Genomic DNA, 9,848 nt, shown 5'->3' on the forward strand with positions numbered 1-9,848 from the left:
CAAATTTGAACCCAAGACCTACCATCCCTAGAGCTGATTCTATCCACTGAGCCACTTAGCTGTGCCTTGATACAATTTTTAATAATCGTTTTCTGACATTTAGTGGTCCATGCTCTCCCTTCCTAAGATATCAGGTAATATGACATAGGTTATACATGTGCTATCTATCATGCAATAGGTATTTTCATCTCTCTTCTCTTCTTTCTTGGTACACTGGCTTTGTGTCCTCCTTGGCACCCATGGATTCAGTTCTCATCTCTAGGCAGATAATTCTCAGATCTATTGGTGGAGTCCTAATCTCTCCTACTTCAATACTCACATCTCCAATTGCCTATGAGACATCTCAAACTAGATGTTCTACAGACATCTGCAACTGGACCTGTCCTGAACTGAATTTGCTATCTTTTCCCCTGCCCAGTGCTCTTCTCACCACTCTCTGTGTACTTTTGTATTGCTCCCTTCACAATGTTTGGGGAAGAGAAACCAAGAACTTTCACACAAATTATTCCATCACCTGCTTTTTATTATTACTGATGATTAATTTAATAATTAACTCAACAATTAATTTAATATTTATTTAATAATTAACCCAATAATTAAATTTTGCTGATTTAAGTCTGGAGCCTTTCACCTTTAATTACAATGCTTAGCTTACAAAATGACCATGGCTCCCTTTTCACTTTCCATATCTACCTTTGACCTTTGCACCATTGTAAGGTCTGGCTGTACCCAACAGTATTTCCAATAGTTTTCCCGCATCCACCTCCAGCCCTAATCGAGCCTGTTTCCTGATGTGATTCTTCCTTGGCTTTCCTTCATGTTGTTGCCTTTGCCTAGATAGGTTACCCCCAACCCTCTTCCACTCATCCAAATCCTATTCATTCTTTAAGACCCAGTCATGGAATCTCAGCCACAACTCATGACTCCAGCCCTTATTTATTGACATGTGGTGCAATGCTGGGCAAAGAAACCTGGAGAGTCAGGAAGACCTGGATTCAAATCTCACCTCAGACAATTCCTAGCTGTGTGACCCTGAGCAGATCCAATCCCATGTCTGCCATTTATTATTGTTCAGACATTTCAGTCATGCCTAAGCCTTGATGACCCCATTTGGGGTTTTCTTGGCAGAGATACTGGAGTGTTTGGCCATTTCCTTCTTCAAATCATTTTACAAATGAGGAAACTGAGGCAAACAGGGTTAAGTGACTGGCCCAGGGTCATGCAACTGAGGCCAGATATGAATCCATGAAGATGAGCCTTCCTGACTTTAGGTCCAGCATTCTATCCACTACTATTTCCTGATTGTCACTCAAACCTCTCAGGTCCTCAGTCTCTCCATCTGTAAAAGGAGTATAATATCTATAGCAACTTCCTCATTTTGTTGTGGGACTCAGATGAGACAATGGATAAGAATCACTTGACAATCTTGAATAAATAAATATCTTCTAGTAGTACAGACAGACAGATTCATGCAGGGGTTCTCCGAAGGGATCCTTGGGTAGATTTCAGGGGGCGGGGGCAGGGTGTGAAACTGATGGGCACCACTCAGCTGCCTTGGGAACTGGAGTTGATTTCATGCATAGAGGGAATTCCTGGATGAGAAAACCCCTCTCCTGATGGAGGGTGGCACCTTTTTTGAAAATTATCCCCCCCAAATAAATTTTAAAAATTAAACATTAAAAACATTATAATCTTAGGGAATTGGCAGGAGCCCTGAGGCCCAGGAACGTGCCAGGGTTATATGGCCCCTCGTAGAGTTCATAGTGGGAACATTGATTAACTTATTTCTTTATAGGTTGTAATCAGACCCCTCTCTCTAGAACGTAAGTTGGTCTTTTGAGATCTCTGCGTATCCTAGTGCCTGCCTTGCACCCAGTAGTCATTTAACAAAAATCTCATGGAACTAACATGCAGGGAGGTCAAAACTCAGCAGGTGTCCCAGACCTGGGGCTAGAATTCTGATGTCCTGCTTTCTCTATCCAGTTTGCTTTCACTATTCCACAATAGAATTTTGAGCCTACAAACTTCCAAATTACAACCTGACATTTTTTAATGGAGAATTTCATTTAAAGTTCTTGCTTGGGTAAAAACACGATTAAAAAAATAACAACAACCGTGGAGCTAGTTGGCTTTCCTTTGGTTTAATTGGATATTGTTTTTAGGGGCAGCTAGGTGGCTGACTGGAATGAGAATCAGGCCTAAAGATGAGGTCCTGGATTCAAATCTAGCCTTAGACACTTCCTAGCTGTGTGACCCTGGGCAAGTTACATTGCCCAACTCTTACCACTCTTCTGCCTTGGAATCAATACTTAGTATTGATTCTAAGATGGATAGTAAGAGTCACATATATTAATTAAAAATATCTAAAAATTTATATATAAATAATTAAATTATTTCTATACAGATAGAGAAATAATTTTAAAATATGATAAATATATAAAACATAAACAATATATTATTTATATATAATATATAAATTAAAATATAAACAAATAATAAATAATTAAAGTATATAATAATTCATATATAGTTTTATATATAAATTACATGTGTGAGTTTTATACATATGAATTTTATTTATAAATAAATTTACAAATTACAAATTTATCAATAAGCCATATATATAGAAATTTAGAAATAAATTATATATTTTATTGGTATTATACATATATAATTTATTTATACATTTATGTTATTATATAACATATTTTCTGGCAATGAATTGTATGGCTAATTTTATATATAACTATATATAATATTGTATATAAATTATATTAAATTATACATTATTATGTGTATAATTATATATAGTTATGTATAAAATTAGTCACACAATTCATTGCCAGAAAAAATGGTACCCCCTCCACCAGTTCAAATGCTGAGGTCAAAAGCTGAAGAACAAAAATAAAACTTTGGGGCCCCTATCTGTGGAGGGGGAACTTTGTTTTAAGGCACTAGTTTGGGCTCTGATTTCTCTATTTCTCTAATATTTCTCTAAATCTCTAATCATTTTATACCAATTGAACTAAATTAAAGTAAGTCATCTTTTTTCTTAAAAAAATTCAAGTGGAGACTTCAGGAAGTGAGGTGCTCTCCTTAGCCCAAACTAGATGCTGCAAACAGGCCACCAAAGAATCCGAACTCACAAACGAGGAGGACAGTCTCTTGATTTTTATTCCAGATAGAATTAGTTGCTTACAAGTTCACGTTAAAGAGGCAAAGAATTGTGATCTTCCACTTAGACCTGAATGCAATTGTATGGTGTTTATGTCATTGAGAAGAAGACTTGAAAGGCTAGCAAGACCTAAATTCCACAGCTTTTTAGCATGTTTGGCATTGTGTGGGATACAACCCTCCGGTCTTTGAAAGTAAAATGTCTCTAGGAGATTAGACTTGGATGATGTTATTTCTCTTAAAATGGAAGTTCCCAGCAATCATTGGATTCAGAGGGATGGTCACAGAGGAGTGACCAAATTCCCAAAAAACCCAAGTGCCAATTCTCTGTACTAGACCATCGTGTGCCACAGCTCAAACATGAGAAGTTAAATGAAAAGTTAGTGCTTTTTAGTAAGCTGGTCAAGGTCTTCTGCTCCTGGAGCTCCAATATGCTGAGCTTGGACAGCAATGCAAATGTGAACCTGGTGTTCTTTCTGTTTCATCCTTAAAAAAAAAAAAATCCCAAGGCCTCCCAGACTTGGTAATGAGTGAATTTTTGAGTTTTAGTTAATATTATTTAAAGCTTTCTGATCAGCCACTTCATAGCAAACCTGTTTGGAGCAATCTAGAAAGATAAATGAATACATGGAAGGAGGTTTTTCTATCAAGACTGACAACGGCAATAATAGGGTGTACAGAACATCTGTGATTCTCCAAAAGTGTGGAATATTGGTGTGGGAACTCCTTACACTAGTGCAGCTCCTAGAGCTTAGGCATACAGTTTAAAAGTCCAATTTTAAAGTGTGGGAGAGGAGCAGGGGACATTCTATCCATGACATCATGCTGCCTCGGACATAATAATGATCTCTTCCATTTCTCTAACACCTTTCTCATAGCATCCCCATGCTATAGGTCATAGAAATATCATGTTGCCCGTTTTACAGATGAGTAAACTGAGGGTCTGAGAGGCTGTAACCAGCTCAAGGCCATGTCGTTAGTGAGCATCTTGGGTGGGATTTGAACCCCTATTTCCTATCTCCAGGTCCAGTACTCTTTTCACAATACCACATCGATGATAGAACTACTTGGGTTGAGAATTTTTCAATATAGGAATGGCATGATGAGGGCAGGGTGTTAGGAAGACAAAGCGGGTTGAGGCAAGGGATGCTAGCAAGGGAGGTGTTGTCGTAATAGGGGGTGAGGAGGGTCTGAATTGGCTGGGTCTTAGATATAGAGAAGGGAGGAAGGAAGGATGGATGGATGGAAAGAAGGAAGGAAGAAAGGAAATCAAAGAAGGAAGGAAGGAAGGAAGGAAAGGAGGAAGACTTCCTGCCTTAATGGTGCTTACATTCTATTGAGATAAAGACCATGCATAAAGATAAGAAACCATAAATGTTTGCAAAATAAATACAGGGCTAGGGATGCACTTACTCTTGGGGAAACAAACAAAAACCCCTCTTATATGAGGCAAGAAGAATTTGAGTTGAGCCTTAGAGAGAGCTAGGGACAGAGACAAGGAGAGAATATTCCAGGCATGGGGATGGCTTGTGCAAAGACCAGGGAATAGGAGGAGATATAATTTTTATTGGCTTAAAGAAGTCATCCATAATGTGCAGAGAAGTGGCACCTTCATGAGATGCTGGAGAATGCTGCTGTTTTCTGGTTTCTGCTGAGATACTTCTGAAAGGTTAAAGTATCTAGCTAATAGCACAGATATTTTCTAGCACCATACCTTGTTGGGGAGGTGAGGGTGGGGGTGGTTTGTGTTCTGTGTTTGATGCCACAAGTCAATCCTTTCTCAGGTCATCTGACCCAACTTGCATTTCAAGCAACTTTTGTTCTGAAGCCACAAGTCTAATATGGCAGACGTAAGAGATCTCTTTTTTTCCCTGCTCTCCCATCCACAAGTAGCCTAGCCCTGCAGGAACATAAAGGCAGCAGGGTAGAGTGGACCCCCATCTTTGGAGTCAGAAAGGCCTAAATTCATATCCTAAGTCAGACATTTTGGGTGAGGCTCTGGGCAAAGCCACTGTAAAATGGAGATGGTGCCAGCATCTGCCTCTCTAATAAGCAATCAGTCTACAGTACCTTTAATCACCTATTATATTGTAGACATTGGGATTGCAAAGACAACACCACCAGTCCACCCTAACAATCCATCCTAGTATATAATTTTCATTCTAACAATGGAGACAGCCAGGACATAGATAATTATACAGAGAACAAAAATAAAGAAAATAATACAACTTCCTACCTCCCATTGCCCAATGGGCTGAATACTTCTTATGTTACCAGGTAACTGATCAGGACTGATGGTCTGCCCCATTTCTCTCCTGATTCTGACTCATGGGTCAACAAAAGCATTGTGAAGTGACTACCCTTATCCATAACATGTAATTCTGTTGTGTCAATGAAACACAATACAAGAGTGGGTGGAATTGTGTCCCTGAAAGCCACAGGCATTCGAGAAACAATACATCCTCATTATTGTCCCTCCACTAATCAGCAGAAACATGTTCACCCAACCCAGACCTCTCTGAAGCTTATAAAAGCTTTTTTCCCCCAAATTAACCATTTAAGCATCCTACTTTATGAGTTGTACTTTATGAGTCCTACAAGTGAATTGTACTCAGCATCTTCCTAAAACAAATTATTCCTTTGTCCTGTGTGTGTGTGGTGTGTGTGTGTGTGTGTGTGTGTGTGTGTGTGTGTGTGTGTGTGTGTGTATGGAGGATTTTATCTATATAACTGTACTGAAATGCCTTTGACGTATGAAAATTTTCATGATTTCTCTAAATAAATCAACATTTTCTTTCCAATCATAATTACTAAATTGATCTGTCATCATGATATCATTTTAGTTTATTGACACTTCAAAGTATCTAAAAACAGTCAGATGTAATTGATTATTAAATCACATACAGGTATCCCTTCCACATCTGGATTTTTCCCATTGCGGTTTTGATATATTTCTCAGGTTGGCATAAGGAATTAATTGGGAATTTGGGGGGAGTTTTGAGAAGGTACAGATGACACATGAAAGCCAACAGATGACATAGAAAAAGTTTAGAAATTCAGAAATGCATGATACAGGTATAGTATTATATAATAATATCAACATTTTATATTTTAATACCACCAATATACACAATATCTTTTTTAAAGTTAAAATAAGTAAAAAGTTAAAAGTTTCTTAAAAGAGCTTGAAAGCCACTAGATGACATACAAAGACTAGAAATGTTAACATTGTATAGTTTATGACCAAATACTTAACCCAAATTTTCCAATAAGATACTATAACCACATAAAAAGAAAAAGAAAAAATCAGGCTTCTTCTCTGGTACAAGGATAGGCAAAAAGAAATTGTACTTAGATTTTCCAGATCTAGGGGGTGCTGTGTCCCAATCCCCATGCTATGAAAGGAATACCTCTAATTTCCAAAATATTCCATAAATACAAATTTTTATTTGCTCTTAAATCATTCCTGTTTTTCAGACCTTCTCTTAAATCCAAGTGTTATATTAGGAGAATGGGATATTTACTTCAGAAAATCTAAGTATTTCCAAGTATCCTTCAAGTTAACAGAATATTAAATTCTCAGTTTACCTTGGCTTGTAATTACTGTCATTTATCATTTAAGGCACTTTACTTTTATAAAGTGTAATATGGTCATTTAGCATCATAGTATTTAGAAATGGAAGAAATATTCTTCCAAATCATAGGAGTCTTAGTCAGTTTGCTGGAAGAGCAGTCTCTAATCAGGTGCTAAGTGGGTAAGGTTTAGCATCTGGTAATTAAGAAGAGAGTTACAAGGATTTTCTAACCCTAAATCAGAGTGAGATCTCTCCCTTGTCCTCATCTAACAGAAAATACAGGTTAAAAAAAACAAAATAAAACAGAATTAAGCCTGAAGGCTCTAATTAGCTGGGGCTTTCTATTTGTTCCAAAGGGCTTGGTGCCTGGAATGATAAGGCTTCATTAAAAGAGGAAATGTCCATCCCACCAGAGACTCAAAGAAAAAAACAAGTCCTTCCTTATGCAAGTGTTCTACCCTTCCCCAAAAGGCTATCACCAACAAGCTTCTGGGTTTCAAGCTAAAGATGCAATAGAAGAGTATTCCTTCTCCTAAAATGAAAAGGTAACATTTTACCTGATTATACATGTATAACCCATACCTAATGCCCTGCCAACATTGGGAGAGGGAAGGGAAGGGAGGGAAAGAGTTAAAGTTTGATCAAATAAGTTAGGAAAACTTCTGTGGAAATTTGTTACATGTAATTGGTAAAAAAAAATAATAAAAATAAAAATATATAGAATGAAAATGTAGCCCTTGACTCTCAATGAAGCCAGAAGGTATAAATAGACAAGAACTCTACCACCTCACACCCAATGGAACTGTGCCTAGTAGCCACCATATGCAACCACAGAACCAAAGGAAGAACTTTGAACAGCTGGCAAATGAGACCAGTAGGGGAAAATATCTTCCAGAAAGCTGGTCCAAGTTGTGTAGGGTAGTGGCATATCCAGGAGATAAAGATGGTCCTGTAAAATGGGAATGATAATAGTTCCTTGGCTTCCTATGTTGTTGTGAGGATGAAATGAGACAATATATGTGAAGTCCTATGCAAACTTTAAATCACTATAAAAATGGCAGTTATTATTATTCATATTAAGATCACAAATCCATTTCTTTAAATATTTAAATAATTTAACAATCAGATAAAAGATAATATGAAATATGAAATAAAATGCAAATATAATAACTACATTTAAATAAAATATATTAAATTAAATTACATTTAATTTAAATACATTTAAGTAAGATAATGGAATATTTATTGGGTCATAAGAAGTAATGAATATGAGAAATTTAGAGAATCTTGGGAAGAACTATGGAAACAGAACAAAGTAAATGTTAACAAGAAGGATAATATATTGCAGATGTCAAAGATGTATATGAAAAAAGCTACTCACATTCCATTATACTCAAAAAACATAATTTGTTCAGCCATTTCCTTAATCAGTGGGGGATTATAAAGTTTGTTTCTAGGTTTTTTTTTAATAATTTGTGAATATTTTGATGTGTGTGAGCCAGAGGAGAGGGATTTTCTTTTTATCTCTGTCTTCCTTGGAAGAATGCTCCAAACTTTAATAGAATGATACAGTTCTTGTGTTGGACAGCACAGGGTATTCTCCTTTCCAGCAGGGAGTATAAAACATCTTGGCAAGAAGAGAAGAATGTACCTTCAACATTTCACCTTGGAAAGTTTTCTTATCCCATGTCTAGACTGATCATGGTATCTATAGTGAGACTGCTATTTTTCAAAGGGTAAGAACAATTTCCTTGAATAATTCCAAAAGAGAACAATGAACAGGTTGCCCATCTTACAACATTATTTATATCTTTTTTGATCTTTGCCAATTTGAGATTTTAATTTTTAAAAATTAATTTAAACTTTCTTTAAAATGTTAAATAACAATCCATTTTTCATTTCTCCTATTATTTATTTGGAACATTTTTCATATGGTTACTTAAAGTATGGGTAGCTAGGTATCAGGGTGGATAGAATACCAAATCTGGCATCTGGAAGACCCAACTTCAAATTTGACCTTAAACACTATGTGACCCTGCTGAGCAACCGAGTTAACCCCATTTGCGTCATTTCCTCATTGAAAAATGGCAAATTGCTCCAGTCCAGTATCTTTGTCAAGAAAACCCCAAATGTGGTCACAAAGAGTCAGATATGACTGAAAAGACTGAACAAAATTGAGTCACAATGTGTTTTCTTCTCTGAAATATTTGTTCATATCTTTTAGCCCCTAAAGAGAATGACTTTTGGTCCTGTATCACCCTATATGTCTTCTATTTCAGATTTTATCAGAGCCATTTCATAATAAAAAAGACAATTCTCTACTGAACAGTTTCTTTTCTTGTTTCCAAGCCTATCTTGGGGGGGGGAGCAGACTGGTCAAATTTCTTATATAGTATGACATTCAATCTTTTCAGGTATACAGAATACTATCCCACAGCTGAATGTTCCATGCATCTAGGAAGTGTGAGGTTCTTTTGATGACCACAAAGACCTACCTTTTAAACAAAACAGTGACATTGTCTCAGTCACGCTATATGTCTGCAAATAAAACACAATAGACTCAGAAAAGAAAACTCAGGAATGATGGAAAGAGTCAGAGAAAATTGGCAAGCCCAATATTAGGGAATGGCTTTAGAGTGAGCCTAAAGGAGAGAGAGGCAGTGAAGGAGGGTCTCAGTCCAGGCAAGAATGACCACTCACAGAGCAGAAACCTAGACTTGAAAGGATTCATCTGTGTGGAGAAACCTGGGATGAGTAGCTGCAAGACCAGATTTTATATCATCCAGTATGTTGTGGATTTCTGAACTTCTCTTCCGGGTCAAAGCAACTGAAGAGTGAAGAAAGGGGCACAAAGGACTTAAAGCATGGGAAAGGTACTCTGACCCTTCAGAGAGGTTCCTGGATGGGGCTGAAGCCTCCAGAGAGCCCTTCATCCCCATCGATGGCATCAGCCAATGGCCAAGTGGGGCTTTGGGGGAAGGAGAAATTCTGCTGTGCCTCAATTGTGCTTTCTATACATTTTCCCCTTCTTGGCTCCCATTCAGTTTTTATAACTTCTCTTTGGTTTAAAGACCATAACCTAAACTCTACATATATTTA

Source organism: Monodelphis domestica, chromosome 5 (genome assembly GCF_027887165.1).
Source record: "Monodelphis domestica isolate mMonDom1 chromosome 5, mMonDom1.pri, whole genome shotgun sequence".
NCBI lineage: Eukaryota > Metazoa > Chordata > Mammalia > Didelphimorphia > Didelphidae > Monodelphis > Monodelphis domestica.